General features: G+C 38.4%; 1 protein-coding gene across 2 annotated transcripts in view; it reads right to left on the minus strand.

Moving 5' to 3' along the window:
* Positions 1-13,695, minus strand: part of LOC140945691 (protein mono-ADP-ribosyltransferase PARP14-like) — a 23,919-nt gene extending 10,224 nt beyond the window's left edge. Inside the window, exons 1-3 of one of the 2 annotated variants that reach the window (XM_073394724.1) lie at positions 13,468-13,695; positions 4,947-5,063; positions 2,567-2,613 (exon numbers count right to left, since the gene is read on the minus strand). The gene's annotated coding sequence lies outside the window, so the exon portion shown is untranslated. The remainder of the gene's footprint in view (positions 1-2,566; positions 2,614-4,946; positions 5,064-13,467) is intronic. The other variant, XM_073394723.1, reaches the window with a different exon arrangement.
* Between the last annotated feature and the right edge of the window lie 663 nt (positions 13,696-14,358).

The following is a 14,358-nucleotide window of genomic DNA, read 5'->3' on the forward strand; positions in this document are numbered from 1 at the left end:
TATTCAACAAGCAAAACTTCTCCACAAGCAGCAAGAGCAGTAATTATCAAACACCACGAAAAATGAAGAAATCGAAAACACACTGAAGTCTCTTACTAGGAACATAGGAAAAGTAGCAGAGAATGTTAAAAAAATATTATTAATATTTTCAGTTTTCGGGCGGATCACTTTGTAATTAAGTGTTTTTAGCTTGTGTTGTAACGTTTCAGCCATACAGCTACAATCCTCGCCAAATATCCTTGAAACACCCCTTTCCCCTGTGCAATGTTGAGATGACATTTTACTGTTTCACTGGCTACAACAACATTGTTGAGATGACATTTTACTGTTTCACTGGCTACAAAAACATTGCAAAAGGGAGGGAGACGGAAGTGGTGCGCGAATGTTCAAAGTGTTTCAAGGTTTTTGTCTAACATTGTAGCTTCCTCCTACCTGTAAAAATCTATGCCGTCATTACTAACCAGCTGTCACGTTCCCGCTCCCTAGCAATTCACAGTTATAAATTGTAAGACCCCAAAGAGGCTGATGTGACGGCTCGAATACAAGGGTAGACGCCTAGTAACTCTGCCTTCGACAATATCTTTTTAAAGATCTTGTACTTGCCTAAACATGCTTTGTTTTTTCTTTTGTTCCTCGCCCACCCACGGTGCCTTTTCAATTCAGTTTGAGAAACAACAGTTTCAAGAACATTTCATGCATAAACCATTTATTAATTTTTTGCTCTCCACTTTTGCTCCCCCCCCCCCCCCCCCCCAAAAAAAAACTGCTAATTCCCTTGGACACTTCTATTAGCCCGGTCTTTTGTTTTTATTGTAAGGTCGTTGCGCGAAAGTACAGTTATTAGCAAACAAAATGGAATGAATATCAACCTATCACTGGCTTATTAGTATGCAGAAAGGCAAATGACTAGGCACTCAAATTAGTATGAAGAAAGGCGCTGACTAGGCATTTGCTAGGCACTTTCTAGACCGCTAAGGAAGTCTTTCATGATCAGTCAAACTTATGTTGACGGGCGTTCCTAGTTTACCAAGTCAAATGCTAATTTACTTTAATTTGTAAATGCATGATAGTGCACCAGTTTTTTCAACAGCCTTAATAGACTGATTATTTCCGCTTTCATTTGTTTAAAAAGCGAATTTGCATTCTTTCAATCTCGAACGCTACAACTCCAACTCATTTACTGCTTAATCGTCACATGCAAGCAAACTCGTTTTGAGCCGAATTCCTATCAAACAGATTCAAGGTCAGAAAAAGAAAGAAAATTTCGCTTGTTTACGTACTCCATAAAACGTGAAATTAGGCATTTTTCTGTCCTTGCGAATATATAAGCCTCCCTCTAGCTTGTATAACTAGTAAATTCGATTTTTTGCGACGTTTTAAAGCTTGAAAAGCAAGTAACTTCAAACTAAAGGCATTCTGATCAGTACTGCTACAGGCGCGGATCCAGGATTTTCTCTTGCTCTACTTCAACACCAATAAACCACATAGTTTTTTTTTTGCAGAATACCAGTTGTATTAGAAAACCGCAGGTCATCTCAGGGGGGGGGGGGGCGCACCCCCTGCACCCTCCCCCTTGATCCGCCCCTGTGCTATGTAGCTTGTTTTGAAACGTTTTTTGGTCAGATTATAGGTCCTCCCTCACTTTATAAGCTGTCCTAAAACCCCTTAAGAGGTTGTATAAGCCGGAATTTAGAAAGAAAAGTCTACAGTATACATGTTTTGACTTATTTTTCACTCGATGTTAACTGACTCATCGTTATAATAGTTCAAACCTAAGTCTACCCTGACGTAAACCATAGGAATGAAGTACGTACTTTTTCACGGTTCCTTTCTAGATCTATAAAGGGATATTATGAGCGTGACGCAAATGTTGTTTCCTGGTCGGGTAAGGCCTCGTCCGGTTTCAAAGTATCCGAATGCCGGATTCCTGCGGTCAGCCGGTGGAAAGTCATATGTGCTGATGATTTTCCAAGAAACCTTGCCTGATGACAAGTTATACATGACATTCTCTCGCTATGTGCTCTTACGGATATATCACATGAACTATAAATCGAATTGCATTGTAAACGGTGTTCAAAGCTCAGCAAATTAGGAATGTTTCCATTGTCTCAAGGCCAAATATTTCTTACACCCTGTAAACACACAAGTAAGCCAAAACAAATACAAAATAAAGATAATCGATAACAAGAGCCATGGCTCTTGTCGATAATCATGAACCACTGTGCTTGTTTTTCACATTTTCGTTACGTTTTTTTTTTTTGTTCTTAGGTCAAACGATATAAGTCAACGTTTTAGGGAAAAAAGAAGACGTCGCTACCATGATACGTTTCTTCTTTCTCTCCTAGAATTGGCTAGAATCTTAGGATGAATCTAGAGATTCTGACGCTCCCACAACAATGAAAATTAGTTATGAAAAGAACAATGTTAGCTAGGGAGTAATCTCCATGTTATGGAATGGAGTTAAAGCCTCAAATTAGAGTAAAGATTCAGTTCTTAATAACGCAATACAAAAATTATCTTGGAGTGAGGCTAAGAGAATTATTTCCTGTAGATTTCGTTGACATACCGTTGATAGCTTTTCCTTGATCAGAATACCGCGGATTCCATACCCGTCTGCGAGTGAAGTCAAGAGTAAACACAAGAAATAAATGTAAAGACTCGGGTCTTTATAGTATACCGTCGAGCAAAACACTAATAATTCATGACAAGACAAGTTTAGGGGATTATGCCCTTAAGGTGGAATTCGATAATCGGGGGCACACGTTCTCTAGTGTTTTCGTCACGCCTTTGCTGACAGAAGAGGAGTGAATATCAAACTTGCGCGTAAAAGTGAAGTCACGGGTAATTTATATCTCGATTATGGCAAAATCTTGGAAATATTTTGTGAAACTAAGAAGGTTCAGCTGGTAGAAAAAGTTGATGAGTGCAAAAAAGAAGAGGAAGAAGAAGAAGAAGAAAAAGAAGAAAAAGAAACCAATTGAAAGTGGAAAAAGTCAGTTTCACGATGAGAAAAAAAAAACCAAATAATATGGAAAGCGAACAAAACAGCTCGGTTCTACCCCATTCGTTACGTAATTTCGCGGTCAATATTTCACGAGTACTAAAATAAACGCGTGAATATAAGTGTATTCAATTGTGTACCCTGCGAGTAGTGGTTTCTCCAGGCCGGACGCTTCCAGAAACCACTGCTCGCAGGGGATCAATTACGCGGTTGTATTGTAGTTTTTAGCTCCCAGACATAGCGTCTGATAAACCATCAAAATAAAAAAGGAAATTGGCACATTTTCCAGAGAGAATATAAAGTAGAGATTGAGTTTGAGGGTTTCCCTTTAGGTGTTCAAACACTGGTCCTAGCCTTCTTTTCTTTTTTAATTCTAGTTGCAATGTATTATCAAAATTCTTGTCTTTTTTTTTTAAGTGCTATCCAAAGTCAGTATTAATAGATTCTTACCATAAAATTTGTATGTCCACAGACTATACTGAGGACAAAGATATTTTTAACGTTCAACGAACTTAATTACTTTCCATTTTCCAATTTCCCCGGCCAGTACACTGCGCCTAGCTGTCGAATACTATTTTTTTACTGTGACTAAAGATCGGAGACTGGTTAGGGGAATGTCTCCGGACGGACGAACATGGCTCATGAACACCGACCGGGAAATACAATTCGTTGGCCTTCAATTTTAACATCGGGCTTAACATGACACCTGAGTACGCGATAAGCAAGAAAAATAAACAGTAAGAAGATAAGTTTTCAGCTTTTTGTTAATGAAATTTGGTACTGTGCTGTAGAAAGGAAGCTTAATGCCACCTCTTCACTATACCCGGGATTATAGCTAAAATATATAAAAACACCTGTTCACAGTGCACTAATTGTCTTTAGTTTCCTGAGTGAATATGACACCAGGCATGACACCAAAAATTTTTTAACTTAATACGCATATAAACAAATTAAACTCGTTCGATTGTTTGGCACAAAAGTATGTTTTTAGAAACTTGCTAAAAATGGAAAAGCTTTTTGCGGGAAAGCTTACGTCTAGTCTTCTGCCCAAAAACCTTCTCGACGTTAATTATTAACAGTAAAAAATATCAAGATGATACGATTTCCAAACTGAAAATACTGTTTAAAACCCGTTTTTGCATATACACCAGCTCAACTCCGTTTATAAATTATCGGCCCCTAAAGATGCCAACGAATAAAAGCCGATCTCCTCTGCATCTGTCCCTCCTCAAAAGTGCGAAGATGTTTCGCTGAATGACGGAAAAACACGACAATTTCCCGACGAAACACCGACAAATACCTCCTCTTCAACAAAGAAGAACAAGGAAGTCGATTCCTCCGATACCGACTTCCACGAAGATTCTATATATAGGCAAGGCTAATATTCCAGGCCCTTGCTCGCACGTTTTTTCTTTAAACAGCTTTATTAAGGAAAATACCTTTTAAGTCAGTTTCTCTTCAATGTCTTCAATCGTTAAATTGAACTTTAATATAACGCGACTAAATTTCCATAACCTACTCAAAATAGTCAAAATAATATGGAACTGGAAAGCATTGCCGGAGGCAGATAAAGCCTTTTATATTTAGTTGTTTCAATTTGAATAAAAGACGCAAAACTTGTAACCACAGCCTTGCTATAATAAAATTATGTTAATATATCTGGTTCGAAGCGAGCCCAGAAATTTCAGACAAATTTATTTCGAGATCAGTATTCACAGGAAGTTGTTTCTAGATAAACAGACTTGACCCATTCTAACACGCCGTCGTTTGAATGTTTCAGAACAAAAACCCGAGACAATCTTTATCAACATCTAGCCTTAAACATGCCGTAGAAAGAGGCTATAATCTTTGCTGGAGTAAGTAGTAAGCGTGAATCGTGTTCGTGGAGCGTACTGTTAAATTATTCACTTCAGAAGTAACAGTCGGAGAATGGAAAATTACTTACCCGTTACTAAAAGCAGTTCTGACGAAAACTCTAGGCATCTCTTGTGTCTGTGGTCGTCCAACCGTCTTTTAGCAAACGCACATAATAATGCATTTCTCCAAGGACACTGGTAGATGTCTACAAGGCAAAAGCATTATATTATCGTGCGTTTAATAGTTTTAAATTTATGCTGGTAACTTGATCTTCCGTAATACCTGCAAATCAATGAGGCGGGCGGGCGGGTATGGAAACTGCTTATTGATCTCTGAACCGCAATTTCCGGAGACTCGTGTATTGAAAGGTAAATAAACCACTGAGACAAAAGCTTGACAAAAGAATTCAAGAAGCGCCCAGTCCTCTAGTTTCGAGTGTTTTATAACCAACGTCAGTTAAATATATAGTTGTTTCAGAAGAGTGTCCACTAACTGAAATACACAGCATCAAATTGACAGAAGTAAGGGGTACCTTTTTTAGGTTTCAGGTATATAAACAGAAGGGTACGGATGTCATTAGTTGAAGTATATCAAAGGATAGGGAAATCTGTCATTTGGGTCTATAAAAGGACCAAAAAGGGCTCGAACAGACCTTTTATATATCTGTGAAAGGGACCAAAAGAAGAATTTCTAGTTTAGCAATTTATCCATGTTAAAAGACCGAGCATTTAAAGCAGTCAAAAGGGATGCCGTTTTCTAAACTAGGTAGGGGATTGGACCTCGGGGCGGAGCCTCCCCGGATAAAACTAGGCTGAGTAACCCCCCCCCCGGGGATTTTCTTTGGGCATGTCTCCGTTGATGCATTGCTGTGTATGTTGAAATGTGAAATTAATCCTTTAAGTCCCAATAGTGATCAACATCAATTTTCTCCTGACAATATCCATGTGTTGCCAAGAGAAATGATTATGAGAGTTAATATAATGATCACTAAAGAGAAAATCCTTTGATCTGTTAACAAACTCTCTTAACTAATTCTTCAAGGAAATGTATGAAGATTAGTTTGGAGAATTCATATGTGGATATTGGAGCTTACAGGGTTAGACACAGTGAAGTTAAACAGTCGATTTAAATATTCTTAAAACAGGGGGGAGGAGGCGTCTACAGAGTGACAGCGTTTATCGCAATAATTAACACCTTCAGACGCCTATTTAAGGCTTCTGACACTTTCAATGTTTTTCAAGTTTTGATAAAGATGGCTGACAGTCATCGAAACTGTCAGCATCAATAAGACGTTAACACTGGCTATGTTTTACGAACATTTAATTATAAATCGACGGTTGGACACAAAATTTTGTAACAGAGCCCTTGACCTTAAATTTTGGCAGACATTCAGGGACTTGCTGATAGGTTTTACTTTCGTCTCGAACTTTCACGAGAAGCTAGTTTCTCTTTCGTGCAGCTAGGCAGATGCCATCATAATAACGAAGCCGTCAATCAAAGGTATAGGCTACTGTATGAGTTACACCTAATTCCATGCTGATATTGGCAAATTACGGTTACCCCTTAAAATTTTTCCTCGAGTGCATTTCAATTGCGGAGGGCTAAATAAACATGAAGACACACATTCAAGTTACTTAATTCGCCACTACTTTGCTAGTAGGTGCTTTAGCTGTATGCGGCCATAGCTCAACATCTAGTCAGCAACAGACCGCTGGTTCATTGATTGTAATGAGAAGTCGACTAAAGTACCTGACCATTTTAGAGGTACTTCTATCCCTCCTGTTTCAGAATACATTTAGAGACAAGCACATACTTGACAGAAAATCGTTATCTATATGAGACCGTGTAAATAATTTGCGGTTTCACTGAAAATTTCCAGAATCGTGCGGACGCGGGTGGCCAGCGAAAATCATAAAATACTACTTGCAAAAAGGAATCACTTGAACTGAATACAAAATCCGAGCAACGAGATAGTAAAGCCAGTCCAAATCCGAAATTATTTGTCTTTTGAGTCTCCTCCTTTTTATCCACATAAACTTGCCGGTTATTTTACTTTTTCCCTCGCCGCGCAAGGATCTGAGGACAAGAGGACGGCCGCTCGCGGTCTATTTTTCAAAGCAAATTACGCAAATTATGCCTTGCTTTTAGCGAATCATTGTATGTCACCATGACAACCGCCAAGACTTCAGTGAACAACTTATGTTAATTAGAAGTCTCTTTCCGTGATGGTCTCTCGTTTCTTACGTTTCGCCTCGTTTCCGCCAGATTTTCGGTCGAAACGACTTCAAGAGAAGCTATCTCAGGCTAAATGTTCGGGATTGTGAGACGGAAAAAGGCAAAATCATAAAATAAAATTACCCTTCCGAATAAACTACATTTTAGTCAGTGGACTTAAATAAAATTTGAAGTGCTTAGTAAAACCGAAAAGAAAGCGGTAATCATGTGAAAAATAACTATCTATTAATAAATAAAATAAATAATTCTTGTTTTGAGGCAGTTTAGAGCTCCCATGTCATCGGCGGTTTTGAACAGCTGTAATAATAAACAATCTTATTTTTTAAGAAAGCTAGAGATCAATGCAATTAAATCTTCTATCCTTCAAATCACGTGAGGATTCATGTGCTAAACATATGTCAATAATTAGTAAAAACCTTTGAATGCAGAGGTCCACTCAACGCGTAAATACAATCGACTGGTTCTTTCTTGCTGTATCTCTTTCAGTGTAGCTCTGGCCCTGAGCAAGGCCTATTTTGTTAGCCGAAATATTGGCCCCAAATAAATCAGCCCCTGACTCACGAGCCGTAAGTGCCAGCCTTACATTCAGTTTTGTTTTGGAAGGGAGGGGATAGGGGATGAGGTGGAAATGAACGAGCTTTCTGGATTTCTGTCCCTCCCCCCCCCCCCCCCCCTTACACCAAAGCTAAGAACCCGGAAGTGTAGCTTCAACAAGTTATCAGTGAAACGTGACGTGGTTCGAAAGGGCAGCATGCATTCATGGGCTGATTGTTATTCATTGCTTTCCTTTTACATGAGATAGTTGTACAGCTGATGTTTTGAACATGCTACACGGTTGACTGTTTATGTTCCTTATTTTCCCGTAAAATCCTCGCTATCGAGCCCCGGAGTACTATAACTGACGGTATAGCCATCTCGGTTTCAACTGTACCGATCTATATCTATTCACAATATCAAACGCTCTAAAATTTACAGAGCAGTTATAAACTAAAAGTATATATGTATATTGAATGCGGATATTTCAGTGTCAAGAGAGAATGAGTTAGATCATTCTCTCTTGTTAGTGTATAAAAACTTGCGATTTCGGTAATGCTTAACTATGACAAAAGCCATTGATACGGGCAACTGATTCTTTTTAAATTAAATAATCCGATGCATGATGAGTAGATCCGAGTTCTTTTTAATGATGACACCAACTTTATTGACTTTATCTTCGACGTGAAGATTTCAGTACCAAAACAATCAATATAACAACAAATGAGACAAAGTAAAATAAAAGTTAATTAAGAGAGAAAGGAACAACGACGATATATTGAACATTAATATAGAAAATTACTTGGCTACGATGGCTTCTAAGCTACTCGTATTTTAAGAAGGCTAAATACTAAACCAGCAGGATGTTGACTGCAAGGATTAATTCTAGAAGATGACTTCATTTTCACAAAATTTTAAGGAGTGAAATCTTTCACGAATAGCTTAGTGAGTATTGTCACGAACGTGTACTTAATTTTTTTAAAACTTATAAATTACGCTTTCTTACGACGGAACTTGACGTTAGCGAAAAAATTAATTATGAATCATAAAACACAGCTTCTTGCCCGACCAATACGCCTCTCCAGTATTATTTCAAACGTTTTTTTTAACAACAAAAATAGGGGTAAAGAATGGTAAAATCGAGACTTTGCGAGACTGCGAGACCCTGGTTTAAAAATTCGAGACAGAGACTTTTTTTTTATCAAATCCAAGACCGAAACTTTACTCTTAAAAATCCGAGCCCAAGACTCTAAGTGCTGAAGATTTTGAGGTTATGGTATTAATAAAGTTCTTAGCCGTTGCCTGTAAACTGAGGCTCATATAGCTAATAATAAGTGGTGTGGCAAGAATACCTGCAGCAATGAATATTTGCTGAGTCAATTATCTTTAATGTACCGCTGCTAAGGGTAACATATTCGGCGTCTGTATTTCATGGTTTGTATTTCACGTTTATTTCAAATGCCGACATTTTGAGATCAGGCCATTATTTTCCGAGACCCACGTTTTTCGAGGTACCATTCTATACACCAAAAAAGAAACTTTGAAAAACTGTTAGGCAAACACGTTTTCAAAACCATGAAATAATTGCAATCAGTAATCTTCGTCAAATTTGTCCACCCGTGACTCCTTTTGACATATTTGCCTTGTTACCAAAACTTCCTTTTAACATTTTGAGTCGTTATTTTTCATGTTGCACTCAATTTGGTGGCAGTTTCTATTGTTGGGTTTAAATTTCTCGTAAATTTAGTGACGCAGCTCCTTTAAGCCAACTGTTTACTTTAGCAAAGTCAAGCAAACTTACCATGTCTTGATATTTTCTTCAGCTGTGAAGTACAATAAGGCTCTTTTAGCGATGGTAATGTGAGTGTTCTTTTGCGCGTATGAAACTAAAACTAGGATTTTGTCTCTTAAAACGTGGTAGCATTCTAATAAAACAATGTGGACGTAGGCAGATAGATAGATGAGCGTGGAGAGCAAGTCATTCTTAAAAAATGTTGAATCATGCGACACGGCCTCGTTCAAGATAATACACGAAGGTTAAGTTTGACATCATGTGAGTAAATATGTTCATCTGCATATTTATATCCCGTGGAGCTGTCACGTAAACAGGTAAATGACGTAAGTAACTTACAAATTTCCTTCGTGTCAATCCTGTTTCAAGTTTTTTGTTTTATTTTTACATTACAGAATTAACTACAACCTTCCTGGAAAAGAAAAGGTTACTCAATGTATTTTAAACGAAGAGTCTCTACCATAGCCTCCACGCAAGCACCGGTGTCCTAAAATAGCTCTACCTAGACGATCTAGTTTGTCACCACCATTTTTAAACGACGAATATCTTCCACTGAAAAATAGTACCCCCGTCTCAAATGCCTACTTAAAGGTACTGCCCCTCTCTCTTAAATCCTTGAGCCCCTTGAGAAAAAAATTGAACGACATTACGCTAAAACATCAACTTAAATAATACGACCACAGAGGTAGGTCTGTAATAATCTTCTTCGATATTACCCTAGGCCAAAACTAAGCGCGGGGCAAAGGCAGCAATCCTGGGGGTGGGGAGGGGGAGGGGGGTACTTCCTAGTGATAGGCTAATGGGGATGTGCCGCTGGATGAAGTCGCATTTTAATGGCTGGATTGACCATAATGGGGTTGCAATTTTCATTAGAGTTACTAGAAGGGGATCGCACATTTTCGGGATTTTGGGGGATCAGAAAATTCAGGTAGGTACGGATTTGAAAGTGGGAAGATTTTTACTTCATTAAGTTTAACCAATGTGTCAGTTCATTTCAAGATGACCTAGTTAAAAGGCGTTATAAAGTAGATGCATAAAAAGAAAGGCGGTTACTAAGTTGGGATCGCGAAAATTACATTTTCCCAAAAGTGACTAACATGGGGTCTATATTTGGCCACAGAATGGAGTGGAATAGGGTGGGGGTTCTGAAAGGCCAGCAGTTTAAGCCGATTTCCCATGTATTCTTTATTTGCCTCGAATTTCATATCTACAAGTTGTTTTAGCCGTAATTTACATTGAATTTTTCATTGATATGTTTTAGTACACATTTCATTTCAATGTTGACTTTTAATAGGATAATTAGTTTCTGAACATTTGTACAGCTTAGTCACTGAATAACTGGTTTATCCGCCTGTTCAAATACCAACCGTTCATAGTTTTTATTTTGTCATTTTAAGGAATCCTGAGCAAAGGAAGCTCGAATTCTTTTACACAGCTTTGCTGCTGAATCATTTCAGGGGCACCCAATGTCAATCTTAGGAAAATATCTGTTCGGAAGACGATTTGAGATCTAGAATTTTCGGAACATTTGTTGTACAATTTCTTGCTTGCCTGACTCTCCTACGATTTTCGAACATCTAAAAAATGGTATAATTGCCCATTTTTAACGGATTTTAACGCCTAAAAAGGTCATCTAGAACTTTCGGGAGCCTTTTTTCTGGCTGAGAAATTTTCGAAAAAGTGAGTTTTGATCCGTATAATTTTCGGATCACTAGACTTTCAGCTAGGAAATCGGAACAGATAAAAGATTTTTAGGGCATAAAAATATGCCTATATCTACCGTTTAAATACTAAAATACGTTTAACAATGATATGTTTTAAGTGGTTTTGAACTATATTCTCGTTGGGTGCCCCTGTCATTTGCTTGATTGACATTTAATTTTGAGCAAGAGAGAATGATCTCATTCTCTCTTGTTTTGAGTCATTTAGCGGGTCAAAAGCATATGAAATTCAAAGCTGAATTTATCCAGATTAGTTTTTAGTTTTCTGCTGATGATTTTATTCAGCCTTCTTTCCATTTGTTTTACGATGTTGTAATAAGTTGATCGGTTAGTATAAGTAAAGCACTGTTATTCCTGTTTTTCGATTTACATTGCGGATATACATTGATTTACATTTTGGATTCACATGCTTGTACGATTTTCGTTCATGAGCTGCAGATTAAACTGTTGAAGTTCAAGTTTGAGTGCCGTTCTGTTTCCAGTTGTAGCAGATCCTAGTACCGTGGAACAGTGACGAGTTCCTTTCCCGTTAGCCATGCGAGTTGTAGAGTTAGTTCCCCAACCCCCCTCCTCCCTCGCCCCTTGTTGTTCATACGCCGAAGTGGCCCGAATTCTCTTATCGCTTATTTCGCCGATTTGTGCTTGAAACGGCAAAAGCTTTCATCACAGCGGCAAATATCCAGCAAAAATTAACCCAAGTATCCCCCCAGGGCAACCATACCAGACACTCGAAGAAACTAGTGAACAATGAATTCTTGCAAGGACCACTTGGACAAAGAGCGGCGATTGAAAGCCAGATCTTGTCGTAGATATATAAATATAAAATAACACTTAAAATTGAAGAAAAGGCTCATCGGACAGCTAAGGGTTACAAATTAATTTGCCTAATATTTCGACTAGACAAAACTAGTCTTCATCAGGAGCTAGAAAAACTAAGTGAAAATAGAATAAACGGTTACCGTGTATAAAGTATCACACAAATAAAAAATAAAATGTGATTGGTGGAGGAATACTGAGGAATAGAATGGATAAAGACTTGTTTAAAGAGGTTACATAAAAATTTATGTCAATAGATTAAATTTCATCTCCTCTGTTCATCCCATAGGGTTCAAGTGTTTTGCCTTTAGATATTAAAAATCCTTCGCGAGCCTTACGGATACTGTCCCTGTCTGAAATAATTAATTGTAATGGAATGACTTCTATGTCCTTGGTGGAATGATCTGGAAGGAAGAAGTGTCCTGAAACGGCGGTGGGATGCCGGGGTTGGATGATAAAAGTGATGTGGATTTCTGGCTTTTTCTATGGAGCGCCCGGCGGGGGGGCGGGGGGGGGGCACTCCGCATATGAAAGGGGTGGGGATGCTCGTCGTCTCGCTTAGGGGTATAAGTTCCGGATTTTGGGTGTTCTGGGCAAAACGCCATCATATTTAGCCATGAAGGTCTCGTTTAGGGTTGCACGCGAAAATATATATAGATCGGTCTCCTTTATGGGTTTAACTCAAAATTTCCGACGAGCATCCCCACCCTTTCATATGCGGAGTCCCCCTCCCGGGATGGAGCGCCGGGCTAAATCCGCACTGAGCTGGCGTTTAGTTTCGCCGATGTATTTTACATTTATTGCACTGGAAGAAACGTTGATATAAAGAGGCTACTATTTAGTGTGAGAACAGACTTCCTGGTTAAAAATTATGGACCCACAAAAGGAGTGAAAAGAGACTAGGACAAATTGGTAACTTAACGTAGAAGAGGGGAGGTCAAATCCTCCTCACCCTCCTCCCCTGGATCATCTTCATGACACACGTAAGTCAGTTCGACGGTGTGAGATTAAAGGAAACCAAAGCTACCCGGAAATGCCTTAGAAATTTTAACGTTTTGCACATTTTGCTAAAAAATTTCCAGTGTGTAATAACATCTTAGTTTGAAGTTTTAATTTCATAATAAAACGAATAGCGATAATAAACTCGAAAGTCCGGCCACCACGAAGAATTCAAGACCTCTTAGAGTCTTATGACGTCACTTTTATTAAGTGTTATATAAGGTAGTATTGTTATGTTCTATCATCAAAATTCCGCGGTTTTAACGCTTTTGTCATGTGTTGTGATCTGCCTCCGCTTGGTCGTAAACGTATCAAAAGAAAAATTGGCAAGAATTTTACTACAAAGTGGTTGGGTGAATTTATGAGACCCTTGGACTTGAATCGTCGCTTTTAGAAAAGTCATTGGAACGGAAAATAGCAAATGACAGTAAAGAACGTTAGATGCTATGTTTGCCCGTCATTGGAAGTTCTGGGCGCTTCGATCTTCCTATCAACGAGAAAATGTATCTTACCTTTAGTAGTTTATCGCTAGGTCTTGCGTCCTTATCTCAAAGTCCGCGACTATTCTTTTACCCGGTTTCGAACAGACGCAAAGATAGTTTGAATGCTGCCGGAACTACTGAAATAAACATCTGAAATGCACAAATCCTTTCTTCGTTATGGTCACGTGAATATATAAATAACACAATACGCCGCCTTCGCGTGACTTAATAACAGAACCAGTATTTTTCAAAAGCTTGATATGTCTGGCACGTATGTTGGGTTAATGTTTTACCATGATTTCTTTGAAAAAATCGCACGCAGTTGATAATAAAAAAAAACTCAGGAAAGACCGATTAACAACGTATCTTAAGCGAAAATGTTAATATCTTAACATCTCGTGAATTTCCGAATTTTTCTCTGGAGTTTGGGCACCCGTTTGGCACAGGGAAATAAAAATGAAATTTAATACAATGTAGTCTATGAACTGAATTCAAGTATACTTGTAAAATGCAAAGAGGAATGCACAAAATTAAAACTTGAAAATCAATATTAGGTACGCTTTAAACGTGTGAGACATTCAGTACACAGGATACAATTTGTCGCTTGGCGAAATTCGTGATAATAAATTGGATACTATAAAACCTTGCCAGAACAAGAAAATAATAGATCTTACTCACCAGAAATGGTTTCTCTTTTAGTTTTCCTGTATTTTCTTTGCAGATTCTCTCTAATCTTGCCGCTCCTCGCCCACGATATATCGATCACAACTTTACAACCAGACATGCAGAGAAGCATTGACATAAAGTAACTATCCGTGCTCTCCAAATAACATTGAATTATAGTTCTCCTTGTGAGGGACGTCACGTACGCACTTTAACGTCGAATCGTGGCATACACATCGTAGAAAGACCAGTGAATTG

This window comes from Porites lutea, chromosome 8, assembly GCF_958299795.1.
Source record: "Porites lutea chromosome 8, jaPorLute2.1, whole genome shotgun sequence".
In the NCBI taxonomy this organism is placed as follows: Eukaryota; Metazoa; Cnidaria; class Anthozoa; order Scleractinia; family Poritidae; genus Porites; species Porites lutea.